Raw genomic sequence first — 16,132 nt, 5'->3', positions numbered from 1 at the left:
CCTCTCTGCAGGCCCTTCACATGAAAAGATGCTGGAGGCACCTGGCTTCCTTCTTCCCTGTGAGACAGGAGCTATCTGGGGAGCTGGAAACAGAAATTCATCACCTGTATTCCCCACCCCTTAGAGACACAGGCTCCTGACATCAAGAACCAAAGAGCTAAGTCAGATGAAAATCCCCAGAAAATTTTCAAAAGCAGGTTTACAAGGCCCCCCATGCGTAGGGCAGAGTATTTGTGTTACGGGAAAAGGGACACAGGACCTACCTTCCTCCATGTCACCAGGCAGCATCCCAACGCTTCTGGCTGTTCAGACAGTTCACTCCCCTTGGGTAGGGGGGTGTGATTTGGGGTAGCTGCTGCTGCTGCTTTTCCCCCCTGCTTATCATAGGCATGTAGGGGAAAAGAGAAAGTATCAAAAAGTGTAAAGCAGGCCAAAAATAACTCGTTCTACCATGTAGATGCAGCCTCTGTGCACATCTCGTCTTATTTCCTTCCAGTCTTTTCTTCAGTACACTTCCCCCACCCATATACAATATTATGTTCTTCCTTTTCTTTTTTTTTTTAACTGAATGTTACATCATATGTGTTTCCCTAACTCGTGTAAATTTTTTCATAAAGAATATTTTTAATGGCTGCAGTTATTGCATGGATGTGCCATAATTCGTTTAACCATCCCACTAATGTTGGACAAAGGTCCTTTCCAATTTTTCACTATTAAAAATAACACGGCAGGGCTTCCCTGGTGGCGCAGTGGTTGAGAGTCCGCCTGCTGATGCAGGGGACATGGGTTCGTGCCCCGGTCTGGGAAGATCCCACATTCCGCGGAGCGGCTGGGCCCGTGAGCCATGGCCGCTGAGCCTGCGTGTCCGGAGCCTGTGGTCCGCAACGGGAGAGGCCACAACAGTGAGAGGCCCGCGTACCGCAAAAAAAAACAAAAAACACAGCAGTTATCATCTTTGTGCATAAAACGTTGTCTTAGGATAGGTTCTGAGAGAGGACTCCTGAGTCGTGGGGAGGAAGACAGGTGTTTCCTTAACCTCAAATATGAAATGTGTGGATTCTAGTTTCAGAGGCTCCCTGCCTGACCTGTCCAGATCATAGACTTCCCCAACACCCACATCAGCCCTGGGGAAAGACGGCTGGTGTGGCTCTCATCAAAGTTGTTGGAGCTTTGGCTACTACTATAAATGAGGGACATAATCCTCTCTCTCTACACAGTGTGCAAATATTCAGGGAATTGGTGGAGGTTGGGGGAGGCTGTTGATCTCTGAAACTGCGGAGCATGGGCCTAGCTATTGCTGTAACCATCCACGGGGATAGAGGGAGCACTGCCGGGAGGAACTGGGCTAAACCAAGTCCCACTTTCTGAAATTCCTCAGGGCCTGTGATTTAAATCTCAACCCTTTGGCCCCTTTCCCATCACTGAGCCTCAGGAAGAGTGGGCAGCTTGGAATGATGCAAAGAAACCTGGACCTTGAACCAGAAGACCTGGGAGCAAGTCCTCACTCTGCCCTGAACTATCTGTGTGGCCAAGTCACTTGACCTCTCTGGGCCCCTGTTCATTCATCTTGCACACTCAGGTTGCTATGAGAGCGTGCAGGAACGTGCGAAGGGCCAAGTATATATGAGTGATATAGGATTTCCACAGTAATAAGTGTGGTCGGCAGTTGCCCAGGTGAGCCCATGGAGGGTTCTGAGGTCCCCTGTCTCCCAAGAGCGGCCTTGGCTAAGGCCCTGGGTACCCGATCATCCTGCGCCTGCAGCAGTCCTGGCAGTGAGACAGGGCCTTCCTTCTGTAGCCAGCCACTGAGCTGCAGTGGGAGGCTGGCTCCTGGGTAGGGCCCCAGGCACTGGGCAGGGAGAAGCTAGTCTTGATTTTCTTACACTTTCATTCAGCAGCTGCTTGTGTAGTGCCATGCCCGGTGCTGACTGCTGGGGATGCAGGGATAAATGACACAGTGAAAACTCCACCAGCTCTGCAGAGACGTACACTGGCAACCCTTCCTCGGATCCTCTCTGGGGTCTGTCTAGGTGCTCTCAGAATGAGGGGCACGTAGAAGGGATCATGATCAATGATGTGACCAGTCCTTCACTGGCTTGTGGCTCTAGGTCCCTGGAGCCCAACAAGTTCAGAATGACTTCACTCCTTCCTGGTTGAGTGACCTTGAGTGTTCTCTGAGCCTGAGTTTTCTGTAAAGTAGAACTAATGAAAACATCATACCCCCAGCCCAAGGCCTGACTGACACACAGAACCATCTTAATAGCTGGTACTTATGCTTATTGTTGCCACAAATGGGTCTGATGATACAGATGCTTATGCCAACGCCCCCAGAGGAGGAGAGTTGAGGGGCATTCGAGGAACCTGGAGGAGGTTCTAGTTTGGGTTGGACCCATGAGGGGCTTGGAAGCCAGACTGTTCTGGATGATAGGAGTTGAAATGGCCTGAATGAAGCTGCTTCTCACGCCACTGGCTTCTTTTGCTGGACTCACACGGGCTTGTGGGTGGCCTCGTTCCTGGGCTGTGGCAGCCGCCGTCATCAGTCACCTCACTGTAGGCTGGGCCCTGCAGGGCATGGTCAGATGACAGCTGTCCCCACCCTGCCCTGCCTGGCTGAGTGGATGTTCAGGGTCCCTGAGCAGCCTCCTGCATCCTGGTGCATATCAGTCTGCCACGGGCCCTTGCAGGCTCCTCCCTGGGCCTGTGGGGCCAAGAGAGCTGCATACGGGGTAGAGTAACGAGCTCACACTGGTGCCTGGCTTTGCAGGATTTACACGGGATGCAACGAAGACATCGGCTGCAGAGCCTGGTCTCCCCCCGTGTGGCAGTTCACCAAATTGAATTTACCCTCCCCACCACCTGTGCGCCCCTCCCCGAATCTGTTCTCACTTTGAAAGACAGACCTCTGGGTGAGGCACCTCTCAAGCCAGTTTTTGTGTCCTGAGCAATTCAGTGTTAAAGTCTCTTCCTATTTACCGCAATCTGGCTCAGCAGGTCCTGCCAGAAAATGCCCCCAAGACCCCAGCGGCTGCCAGCAAAGTGGACGCGGCCTGTTCCTCACGGGCACAGGGCCGGCACTCGATGGTGATGCTCTCATCACTGTGAAGTCACAGGGGTGAGTCTGCCGCTTGAAGAAGACATTCGAGGAGGGCAGTGTAGAGGAACCAGCCATAAAGCAGCAGCTGGTGATGCCGTAAAGCACAGTGGCTCAGTACTCAGAGGCCCAGCTTCCTTACCTGTAAAAGGGGCTGCTCCTAGGACCTGGGGGAAGCCAGCCGAAGAGCAGGGACTCTGAGGCCAGATGGCTTGGATTTGCATGCTGCTCTGCCACTGCCCATCTGTGTGACCTTAGGCAAGTTTCTTAACCTTTCTGGGCCTCAGTTTCCAGCCTTAAATTGGGGACAACAGTAATACCTACTCGCAGGATTGTTTCGAGAACCAAATGAGTTAATTTGTGAGAAGTGCTTATATTCAGGCCTGGCACACAGGAAGCATTCTTCAAGTTCAGCTGCTACGAGGATGACATAAGGCCCTTAGGACAGTGTGTGCTTCTCCCATTTTGACTGGGCTATGACCGAGTCTCCTGGACCCAGGGACCCACGTGAGGACTCCAGGGCTTTCCCAGCCCTGATCCCTCCTGCCCTGTTCACCTCAGCCCTCAAGCGCCTGTGGCAGAGATCACGGATGGGCAGCCCACTGGTAGTCAGTGTACCTCTCACCCTTTCATTTATAGCAGCTTACAATGGAATTTTTAAGAGGGAAGAGTCAGGGGAAAGTTAGGGCTCAAGGCTATGGAATAAATCGGCCTCCTGACAGCAGAAGGGTTTCCAGGAGAATAGTGGGAGCTCATACCCAATGCCAGCTGTCAGCCTTAAAGCACTTAATGACATTAATCCTCCCAAGAACTCAGAGTGGTCATAAGAGCTCCATTCTCCCTTGGCATTGGGGAAATCGGTACTGGGCGCACAGTCTTGAGAGGTCCCCAGCAGAGAGGCCCTTTGGTGGCAAGTCTAACTGCCTCATCTTAGAGTTGCGGAAACCAAGCTCAGAGAGGGGAAGGGACTCAACCGGGGTGACACAGCATGTTAATTGTAGGTGTGGAATTTGAATCCTGGTGGCCTAGTCCCAGCCCAGTGCTCTTTGCACCACCCACTCTGAGATTAGCCAAATTGTCCAAGCCCAGATTGTCAAAGCACAGGCCTCTGGTTCTGGCCAGATCACCACCAGGAACTAGACGTTCTCAGAACTCTAGCAAGAGCAGACTTTCTTTCAGGAGGTGTATGATTTGGGAGCCAAGAGCCCACCTGCTTCCTGTACGTGCATCATACCAGGCACCGTAGCTGTATTCTCTCGTGTCCTCCTCACAGCCCTGCTAAGGTATAAATTACCCCCTTATCCCCATTTCACAGATGAGGAAACTGAGACTTGGCAAGGTTTAGGACTTGCTTAGTCACACAGTTATCAAGCAGAGACTTAATCACAGGTGTGCTGGACTCCACAGCCCAATCCACAGACCACCATGCTGCCCTGTCCTCCAGTGACCACGTGTGTGGCTGTAGAGAAGGGAGCAGGGGCAGAGGGATGGTCTCAGGGTTGGTGGTATTGCATCTTCTACTCCAGTGCCCTCACAGAAACCCAGAAAGACACGTATTTCAGGTCAGGGTCTGCGGCCACCCATCTGAAGGCATCATGATTTATTGGACATCAGCTGACTATTCAGGGCCTGGGAAGAAGATTCAGATTTCCCTCTTTTCTCCCACCATAGGAAAATATTTAATCTCTGCCATTAACCTAAAAACAGCTACTTACAAGACATGCCGTTGGCTGTCAGCATAATGAGCTGAGAAGAGCATGGATTTGAGAATCAGACCAGCCTGAGTCTGAATTCCGGCTCTGCCACTTACTAGTCATGTGACCTTGGGCGAGTTTCTTAAACTCTCTGCACCTCAGTTTCTCCATCTGTACAATGAGGACAGTGGTGAGGAGTAGATAAAGTTGATGTTTGTAAAACCTGCCCATATGCTTAAATAGACTTGCCCATATGCACTCATTAACTATAAGCTACTGCTGTTATTATTATATCAGTTATAAAATAATTGTGAGAATAATTATATCCTGAGACAAAAACAAACAGTGTGTGGCACACGGTAGGCTCTGGATAAATATTGTCAGATGAATGAATTGCCCCCTGCAGTCTCTGCCTGCCCTGTTTTCCCTTAAGCCCTTCCTCCTGGTCCTGCTGTGCTCAGTTCCTCTCATCCTCTGCAGCTGCTTTGACCTCCTCCATCACAAAGTGCATTAGGAATCGGCAAACTGACCCTGAAAGAGCAGCAGTCCTGCTTAGTCAGCGGCTCTGATCTTGGGCATCTTCTCTGTGGAGGATAGAGGTGCTTGTATAGCCAGAAGCGCCGTCCCTCTGCTCCAAGCTGGCCCAGGGTGACCGTGAGAGCCCCAAATTGGATTCTGCCTCTGCCTGGTGAGTCCCTGATAGAACTGCCCAACCAAATCCCCATCTCAAGGCATGATTGTGGCCTTGGGTGAGTTAAGAGGGAAAATGAACACAGCACGATTTTTCAGATCACAGGCTGGGAATGTTCGGCCTTGGAAGAGAAAAAAATAATCTTTGCCTTGTAAACAGAGCAAATATGATGTTGAAGAGGGAATAAATCCAGGCCCCAAGATGTCATTTTTACAATTGCATTTTGGCATGTGACTTAGTGCCTTCTGCAAAACGTTCACAGTCTCCTACACAGACACACACACACCAATCTTACCGGGTCTTTATTGTGGGTGGAGAGCTGCACTGCAGTGTGGCTGCCGGGAGAACTGCATACTTTGCAGATAGACAGTTTGTGAAAACCACTTGCTTCCCAGTTTCCACAGGTCTCCATGCTGTTTCCACGGTTCTCTGTGTTTGTTTCCGGGTGGCAGTGGTTTTGACTTCGGAGTTGTGCCTGGTTCAAATCCCTGGTGTTTACCAGCTGAATTAAATTGGACAAGTCACAGAGTTCTCTGAACCTCAGTTCACTCACCTGTAAAAGGAGGCAGGCGGGGCTAGGTAGCCCCAGTACAGTGCCTGGCACCCAGTAAGTCTTCATAAAACATTAGGTTGTTTCTTCCCTGAGTGCAGACACACCCTTCCCAGTCCGTTTCCTATCTCCTCTCTTATCGGGTAACAGGGCACTTGGACTTGTCTGGCTGAAAATCCTATATCTGCTCTTATAAGTTTTGTTTTCCGGAGGTTTTTCTTTTTTTTTTTTTCTTTTCTGAAAAACAAAAACAACACACCAAATATCCATAGTTCTTAGAAAATCGATGTCAGGTTGTGTCGCTCCCTGATTCTGGCAGGCCCGTGGTGCACATTCCTGACCCAGGCTCCGAGTTTGATTTGAGAAAGAGCTGTCATCAGCCTCCTCGGAGGTGGCGATGTTGCAATTCCTTGGGTAGAATGGGTCAGGCTTAAGGGCAACAAGCAGATCTTCCCGGCAGTCACATGTCTTGGGAGCCCCGGCTGCTCCATCTGGAGGCCAGAGGCTGTCAAAGCACGGGGGAAATGGATTAGAAGCACCAGTCACTGGCAGATGGCCTTTGGCACAAGGAGGGAAATTGCATAAGAATATGGACCCCACACATGTGAAGGACAGATAGGACTGGCCGTTGCTGGTCAGATGCTGCAGCTCCATGGGGGCCTCCCTGTGGCCTTGAATGACACATCCACGGTTCCTCAGCCACCTTCTAAAGACCAGGATGTCCCTCGGGTCACACTGGGTGATGAGCAAAGCAGAGCGCTCACCTCTAAATTAGCCTGCTGGACTTTCACGCTCTCAGGCTGCCGACCATTCAGGGCACGCTGCTCTGCACCCTCCTCCCGAAAAGGTTTGTTTTTTTCCCAAGCAGTTTCTAATTAAGATGCATCTTAGCTGTTTTCTTTTTCTTTTTGTTTAAAAGGCTTCCCACCAGCACAGAGCATGATTTATTTCTCTAGAAAATCTAGCAGCAGGTTGTTGTAAAAAGAAAACTCGAGGCTCGGAGCCTCGGGTCCCCATCCCAGCCCTGGCGCCAGCAGCCATGGGAGCCGGCGACCTCCCCTGGGCCCCGGGCCCCGTCTCGGCTTCAGTACAAAGAGGTTTGCACCCTGGCCCCTCGCTGTCCTCTCTGTGATTCTCGGTTGGTTACTAGGCTGATTTCTTTCTTTCTCTTTTTTTTTTTTTTTCCGCCTCTGAGTGGCTATTTGGGCTATGCCGATTCTCTTGAAATCTGAAATTTTAGTAGCAAGTTTTGCTTCTGTTGGGGAGGAGTGAGTGAGTCAGGGTATCTATTCCCAGAGCAAGTCGCTAGGGATGCATAAGATGATTCATATTGAAACTGACATTCCCTCCTGGGGGTGACGTGTTCCTGCCCAATTTACAAAGACCTTTCCTTCCTTGGAAACAAGGCAGAGCCCACAGCAGACAGCCAGCCCTCTTTTCTTCGCACCGCACTGACGGCGAGCACTTGCCAAATTTCCCAGCAAACCCAGTGACAAATAGGTACGTGGATTCGCAGAATCTCAGACTGTCTGTGCCAGTTGGATTCTTTGAAACCATCTGGTCCAGTGGCTAAGGCTGGGGAAAGAGGCACAAGGGGGACAGGGACTCAGGAAGGCCTAATAACCAGGACTTGAACTCTGGTACTTTGACGTGAGCCTCTTTTTTTTTTTCTTTTTAATTACTTTTTAAAAATTGAGATGTAACTTATAACTTACATACAGTAAAATGCACAAATCTTAAGTGCACAGCCCCAGGAGTTTTTACATGTGGATGCACCCCTTGATCTGCACCCACAGATCAAGATAGAGAGCACTTCTGTTACCCTCCAGAAGGTTCCCCCAGACCCTTCCTGGTCCCCAAGGGCCATTGCTGTTCTGACCTCTATCACCTTAGATTCGTGTTGTCTGCCTTAAAATTTCATATCGTACTGTATGTACTTTTATGGTTTACTTTTCTTTCACATAATTAGGTCATGAAGGGTTCATTCTTTTTCAAGTGTATCCATTCTACTGTTCCTGGACATTTTTGTTCCCAGCATTTGGTAATTATGAGTAAAGCTGCTATAAACAGTTTTTGTTTGTCTCTTAGTTTAACATTTAGTGAGTGCTTCAGCCGTGCTCTGGAGAGGGCAGGGCCCCTGCTCTTCCTGCCTTGACTTACGGGTGAGTTGGGGCTCTCAGGCCAGCTGCCTCAAGTGCCCCTTGCAGCAGAAGGAACAGTCGGCCGAGGCTTCCTTCACTACCGCCTCCCCACACTGTCTCACCAGCCCACCCAGCTGTGACACACGGGCACAGATGGCGTGAACTGGAGCTTCTTTAGTTCAGCTACTAGGCTAGGAGAGGGGTCTTAATAGAGAAAATGTTGACCTTGGAGTCAGAAGACTTGAGTTGTCCAAACCCTGGCTCCACCACTAACCCACTGGGTAGGTGTCCCATTTCCTTTTCTGAGCCTCAATTTTCTCTCCTGTGGAATGGGGATGATGACACCTTCTCACAGATTGTCATTGGGATCACAGGAGACCATTTCTTTATCTGCCAGTGATCATTCAGTGCCTACTGTGTGTCACTAGACCCTGCTCGAGACACGGGAAACATCAGGGACCAAGATGGACACCCACGTGGATGTCCCAGGCTAGTGAGGAGACGTAGGCATGAACTTGTAGTTTCAATTAAGGCAGTATGAATGCCATGAGGTACAAGCTCACACCAAGGGCTCCTTAACTCATCCTTGGAGGGATGGGCTTCAGAAAGATTTCCTGGGGGAGATGGCCTCAACTGAGGCCTGAAGCATGAATGAAGAAGCATAAGAGAGGGATCACGGGCACAGAAACACATGTGCAAAGGCCTCGAAGGGGAGATTGAGCACAACTGTGGCTCCTTGGGGTCTAAAAGGTGTTCAGTGTGACTAGAGAGGATGAGGGCATAGTGAGAGACCATCTGTGAGCAGCTGGCATATTAAGGGGACCTGTGAATGCTCCCCAGTGTTTTCTCCCCACCCCAGACCCCAAGAGCCAGGAGACCCGGCTTCTCATGGCTTCTGCTCTGTGACCCAGGCAAGGCCTGTTCCGTCTGTGAGCTCATTTCCCCACCATACGACGTGGGCGTCTGGCATATGGGCTCTCATGTTACTTCTAGGCCCTAAAGAGTAGGTGATTGGGCCACTCTGGGGTGTGTTTCACCCTGGCTGATGAAAGCCTGGTGCGGCCGAGTGGGCCACTGGCTCAGCGATGGAGGCAGAGGTGCTGCACTGGCTGTGGTGGCCACTCCTCTGGAAGGTGGGGGCCAAGACTTCACATCCCCCCGCCAAGGGCTTCTGAGGCAGGCAGCTTGGTTCTCTGCTCCACAGACGGCTGCTCTCCCAAGCATAAATGGTCGGCATGAGAACCATGCAACGATCAATAGGAATTGTTGAAAAATTCTGAAGAGAGCCTGGAGGAAGACAAAGAGACCCGGAAGTGTGTTGTCAGCACAATTTGGGGCTAATACTCAAGTCTGTTTTTTCATCAAGTCTGAAAGGCGGTTTAAAATCCACTGCTCTTGTTTTCTTTTGTTTTGTTTTGTTTTAATGGCTGGATAAAGCACAATTGCATTTTCTCCCCCAATAACTTTGAATTCTGGGAATAGACCATGTGGGGATAATTGCTGTTGTCTAATCCCACCGAAGGCCAAGCCAATGATTAGGACAGGGAGGGAGCTGCCGTGCCGGAAGCCCTCTGCCGGTTTCTTACTTCCAGCAGCCAGGGCTCGACTCCCCAGATGACCCTGTTCCCGAAATAGCAGTTGCCCAGAAATGCATCTGCATGTTGTTTTGCAGCAAGTAGCTGATAGCACATGGGGACATGGAGAGTTTTCATTCAATCCTGCAACTTCTCCTTGAGTACTTACTATGTGGCAGGTTCTGAGCTGGATCTGGAGCAGGGAAAGAGGGTGCAGAAAAGAACAAGACGCGGTGAGCTCATCGGAGAAAAGACGAGTGAAGTCTGCCTGTGGGTCAGACAGAACGGGTGCCCGAGCGCACGGCTGCAAGAGAGTGTCAGCATCTACCGAGAGGTGCCGAGCAAGAAAAGTTTTCGCAAAGTTCCCCACGTTTCATTGCTGGGGAATCACAAAGACGGCGGCATTGGAGAGGAGTCTTATGGGAGGGGCTGGATCCTACCCCAGAGCTGCTCAGGGGGTAGGTTTTGACAGACACCCATGAAGTCTCTGTTACAGACAGGGGAACAGCTCAGACCAAGCTTAGGTGGTCCTGCTGGGTGGAGTGCTGGTGCTCAGAGAGGGGAGGGTGGTTGGTGGCAGGTGGCGGGGGAGGGGAGGGGAGGGCTGCAGCCTTGAAGGGAAGAAACCTCGTCTGAGCAGCCAGCAGCCAGCCAGGCATTCCCTGCACAGGGCTGAACCTCTCCCTTACACACAGTGCCTAGGGCTTACAAAAGTATTTTGTTTTATTTATTTATTTTTGGCTGCACCACGTGGCATGCAGGATCTTAATTCCCCAACCAGGGATTGAACCCTGACCCCACCCCCACCCCCACCCCGCAGCGAAAGCGCCGAGTCCTAACCACTGGATGGCCAGGGAATTCCCTCACAAAAGTATTTTAATTTTAATTTCTTTTAAAATCAGAAGAAAAATACGAAAATAATAATGAATATGAAATAATGAATCCAGCTTCTTTATACCAACGCAATTGTAAAAGAGCGTTTTTAATATTTTTTACAAAGGTAGGGCCCATGAAAGTCATAAGCAGCCCTGCATCCTTGTCTTCCTCACCAGGTGAGGGTTCCGAAAGCCTGCAACTGCTGACTTGTCGGGAAGGATCCCCTTCCTTCTCGTTGTTGTCAGGAAAGCTGGCAGTAACCCTACCAACAACTTGGGTTTTCTGTCTCTTGTTACAGCTGGGCCGGCAGGGCCTTGCTGCGGGTGCCCACCTGCAGCACAGGCACCTTCTTGGGAGTTTCGTTTTCCCTTACGGTGCCTCTTTGAAGTGGTGTCAGTGTGATGAGGAAACTGAGGCTCTGAGAGGAATAACTAACCCAAGCCTGCAAAGAGGCAGAGCGGCGGTTCCAACGCAGGCTTGTCTGCCTCCGAAGACCCCATGTCCTGTTTCCTCTGCCCCAGGGACTGTGAGGCCCCCACAGGCCAGGAGTCCCTGCGTCACCTGCCTTGTGTGACGCCAGCATGTCATCAGGCCCAGAGGGCCCTTTGGGGTGTCCAGAGGTAACGGTGAAGGGCAAAGAAGGGTCTGTGTGTGTTTATTGATTAGAAGGAGGTTGTGACGTTCTGTTGACACGGCTCGGCCCTGGTCCATCGCATCCCTCTTCCCTGCATTAGGCTGTAAAAGTGCAGCCAAAGTAATTACTTGTCTTCCCCAAACCAAGGAGGACAAAATCCCAAACACCTCGGGCGAGGCTGTCGCACAACACTCACCACCGTCTGCGAAGATGTCACACAGGGGCTGCACTGGGGAAAGCGCCTCTCCCGTTCTTGCCGAAATCCACAGTGGGGTCCTTCTTTCCACTGGGGATGTGCCTTCATCTGAAAGGCCTTGAATTCCTGGGACATGAGGCACACCCAGCCCCAGATGTAAGTGCAGAAGCAAATCCCTTGGCGAGCGAGACAGCCTCTCTGGGCTCCCCCACATTCCCAGGGTGGGGGATGTGACTCTGCCTCCCCCTTCAGGGTGCAAAGCTGGGCAGCTCCACAGAGACCAGCCCCCAAAACATCCCAGAGCCTGAAGCTCAACACGATGGCTGGGGAGGAAGCAAAACCTGAGAAAGGATCCTGGTGATCTAAGGCAGTTACACCAACTGGTTGGGAGCACAGGTTTGGCACCAGGCTGCCTGGTCACCATTTTCTGGCTGTGTGACCTTGGGTGATTAAATTAACCTCTCTGTGCCACAGTTTCCTCTCCTAGAAAAAACAAGAATAATAACGTGTACCTCATAGAGTGGTGGTTGTGAGCATTCCGTTAGTTAATACGTGTGAAGGGCTCAGGGCAGGACCAATAAACAGTAGCTGCTGTTATCATCATCATCATCTTTACCATTAATATGGTCAGAGCTGCCCAGGGAAGCAGGAGGGTTGGGTCCTCTCCCTGCTCTGCCAGTGATTGTCTGTGCGACCTTGGACAACACACTTTCTCCCCTCTCCCTGGCAGTCTTGCTATCTATGAAATGAGTAGTGCGGGCCAACGTGTAGCTCTTAACCAGGGAAAAGCATCAGAATTACCCGTAGGCTTTTGCAGCATAGACTTCTGGGCTCTATCCCCAGAAATTCTGATTCAGTGGGTCTGGATCTGGCCCAGGGACCTGTGTTAAGAGTAGAATCTCCACTGGTGGTTCTGATACACGAGCCGGGTTAGGAACCACAGGACCTTCCTGGGCCTAAAGGACATTGTTCCTGAAGTGATCAGTCCCCCTCCTGCGGACCCATTAGCCCAGGTGGCGCCATTGGCAAGGGCGAGCCCCCTGCGCCACTGCGAATGCTGAGTCTGTCACCTGGGTGGGGGGTCTCGCTTCATGGGATGTGGCAGGCCAGCCCCCAGTTCAGCAGGAAGGCTGTGGTGGCCTGGAGAGCAGCCATATGGTGTGAGTGGGTCCAGCACGTCTAGGGGTTTCATCCAGCAGATGTTCAGTGAGCATGGCATTTGCAAATGGTAGGCAAAGCAGTTGTGAAAAGGGGGTCCCTTCTGGCCACATGGTACTTGGGAACTAATCCTACCCCCAGGTAACAGGATATTCTCAGTGTAACTTTGAACTGTTTCTGAAGTGTGGTTGAGAAGGGGCTGGGGGTGTGGATGGATGTCAGCCCCACATTCCTGTGGAGCCGGGGAGAGGATTTTGGCTGCTTTTGATAAGAAAAACCTCAAAGGAGCTTTATCATCACAAAGAGTCCATCTCCTTGGGCACTGGTGGGGCCCCATCTTCCCCCACTGGAGTTCATCCCACTGCCCAGCCCCCCGCAGACCCCTGCCTGGCACACTGACCCGGCTCCTTGCCCCTTCGCCACATCTCCACTCCCTTCTCTGATGGTCGGAACCAGCCAGGACACTAGGAGACCTTGGCCCTGTCTCTCTCCCAGGGCTGAGTAGCAGGACAGCCTCTCTCCATTCATCCCTTTTATCTTCCTTCTTGCCTCCAACCCCGGATGTTCCCTTTGTGAAATAAATTGGATTTGTGTTTTTCTCTTTGAAGAACACGCTCTGTAGTATAACCTGCTTCCTCAAGGTAGGCACAGCTTCTGACTGACCCTTACATCCAGTGCCAGCACTGGGCCGCAATACAGATGCTGGAAATGGGCAGGTGAGCAAACCAGTTGCTCCTGTCCTGAGACCCGATCATGGGCAGTGGCACCGTGCAGCCCCCCCGTGTGGAGAGCAGAGGCCGGCAGGCTGCTGGGCACAGGCTTGCTATAGAATCTCAGTGGTTATTATAGCTTACGCATTTAACCACTTCAATTTGGCGTATGACTTGAGGTGCTGGGTAAGCATCTTGTCAACTTCAACACAGCTGACAAAGTTATGACATGAATGTTTAGACTTTGCAGTTTCCCCCGACCTCCAGCTGATCCTGTGAAAATGTCTCCTTCCAGAGAGCTGACTTGTGCCCCAGATTTTCCCATCTCAGCGAGAAGCGTCTCTTTGCAAGGTAAAATAGAAATTCGTTGTCATTCTGATACTCTAGTTTTGTGTTCCTGGCCAGGGAGGCATATTCTGTGTCCGGTTTGTTGCTGACTTTCAAGGTTGGTGTCCCAAGGGACGGAGCGATGGGGAAGGACGTATAAGGATGGCCGGAGACGCTCTCATTTTTAAGCTACTCTTCTCAGACACTAAACCTTGAAACGTGGGATTTTCTCTCTTAAGGCTGTCATTCTTCATGCCTCTTCTCAGTTGGAGAGTAATGAAGTTTGAACAAATCCTTTTATCCGTGTTGGAATTATCTGAGTATGAAAATCCTTTTCTACCCTTAAAATTACTCCATCTCTTTTTCCCTTTAAATAAATAAATAAATAAATGTAGTATATGCCCATTGTAGGGAAATTAGAAATTCCAAATAAGAACCAGAAAGAAAGGCTCCCGAAGTTCCATCACTCAGAGGTGACCCATAGTTTTGTGTGTCTCTCCAGTTATGTCCCCATATAAATGAATAGAGATAAATATGTATTTTTAAATAAATGGAATCATATGATAAATACTGTCTTGTGACCTGCTTTTTCACTTAACAGCATTTTGTGATCACCTTTTCAAGCTGTTAAACACTAAACAACTATATTGTCGTATTTAATGGCTACGTCGTAGTCTATTGTATGGACAGACTATATGTGTATATATGTACATATACACACGTGTGTATATATATATATATATATATATATAAAATGTGTATGTTCACACACATTATATATATAACATACATTTTGTATATTTTTTTCTTATCCTATTACTTTACATTTAGGTTATTTCTGATTTTTTTTTTTTTTTGCCATTCTAGAATCTTTCTAATTCAGTTCCCTAATCTTTGCATACTTGTCCTAATGTTTTCTTAAGATAAGTTTTTAGTACAGGACTAGCTAACATGTTCAACTGTTTACCACATGCCACTCTACTGAGTGCTTTAAATATGTTATTTATTGAATCCTACAAATAATTCTCTACAGAAATATCTACATTTTACAGATGAGGACACTGAGGCCCAGAGTGGTTATGTGCTTTGGCCAGGGTCACACAGCTGGCAAACTGCAGAGCCAGGATTGGAACCCAAGCTCTTTGATCCTTTTCCTTTTCATGGAAAAGTTTAAGTCTGCATGGCCTTCCACTGAATGGTTTAAAGGTACCTGTTCCCTACTTTGTCTCCTCCAGCTCTTTACTCTGTGACTGCCATACTTGAGGCCTGGCCTCTCGGAGTCCTGTCACACCCACAATTGCATAATAGGAACAGGAAAGGAAGAATTGGTGGTGTCTGTGTCATGCCACTATGATGTAGATGTGGTTCTCTGTCCCTGGGAGGTAGCTTCTTGGGAGCCATCCAGAGCAAGGAAGATGAGGTGACTGGAGGCCCACTTTAGGGAAGCTGTGAGGTCTCTGCACAACTCAGCAGGGTTGGCCGGCCTGCAGGCTGGGCTGAGGTATGGCCGGGCTGAGCGTGTGCTGTGCTTAGAGGCTCTGTGCTCCTCCTGGAGCAGGTTCCATGTGGGACCCGGGCTCTGGCTGGGGGAATCCTGGGAGGCCACTCTGGGAGAGTCAGGCATGCGCAAGGGATATGGAGATTTGCTTGGTGAGAATGCTGCTGGACTGGGCAAATCCAAGTCCAGAGCCTAGAAGGGAAGGCCTGTTTTGCAGGAACTCACCAGTGAGCACTAGGAGGACAGGCTTCTGGGCCCGGAGTGAGGCCAGGGCCCTCTTCTCATGTCCCTCACTGGGGCTAGCTCATCGTCAGTGGATCTGCCCTTTGGGAATAATCAGAGGTCCAGCTGCCTTGGAACTTGAAGCTCTGCCTTGGAGCTGGGGCTTGGGGTGTGGCTGGGCCTGGTACATAAGCAGAACAAGGCAGAGCGTCTCTGAGGAGCAGAGGCTCAAGGATTCCACCTTGGCCACCTCGCAGGGAAAGTGTGTCTTGGCCCAGCAGAAGAGACTGATGGGGAGGGCTTGCCCTCCACTGGGCCCAGTTATCTCTTCCTGATATATCCATAGATTGAGCCTGATGATCTGACTCATATTCATTCAACTAATCACGCGAGTTATTTCTGCAATTTAGGTCTTCGAATAAGTGCATTTGGTTGCTGAATATGTGATCAGCCACAGATTTCTCATTCTTTAAAACCCAGGGAGCGGAAATGCCAATGTAGAAAGCCATCACACGCAGCAGAGATTTCTGAAGCGCTAAAATCAGCCCATTCAAGGCTCTGGCCTCTGGACCTCCCATCTCATAGCCAGTTGGCCTATCAGTGTTCCATGCAGAGTCCAGGTAGGGGGTCTTTATCCGTAAAACATGGGAGGATGACAATCAATAGATAATCTGCTCACGTTCATTTTACTTAACCAGAGAATTGGTTTGCCTCTGCAGTAACTTGATCTGGGGAAGAAAATGCATTTGGGGGGCTTCAAAAGGGTGTGG

General features: G+C 50.2%; 1 protein-coding gene across 3 annotated transcripts in view; it reads left to right on the top strand.

The window, feature by feature from the left end:
• The window catches only part of MAN1C1 (mannosidase alpha class 1C member 1), a 131,724-nt gene that overhangs the window by 53,872 nt on the left and 61,720 nt on the right, over positions 1-16,132 (top strand). The window lies entirely within an intron of this gene.

This window comes from Lagenorhynchus albirostris, chromosome 2 (assembly GCF_949774975.1).
Source record: "Lagenorhynchus albirostris chromosome 2, mLagAlb1.1, whole genome shotgun sequence".
Lineage (NCBI taxonomy): Eukaryota > Metazoa > Chordata > Mammalia > Artiodactyla > Delphinidae > Lagenorhynchus > Lagenorhynchus albirostris.
Note: the sequence above shows the minus strand (reverse complement) of the source record. Positions and strands in the feature narration are given on the sequence as shown.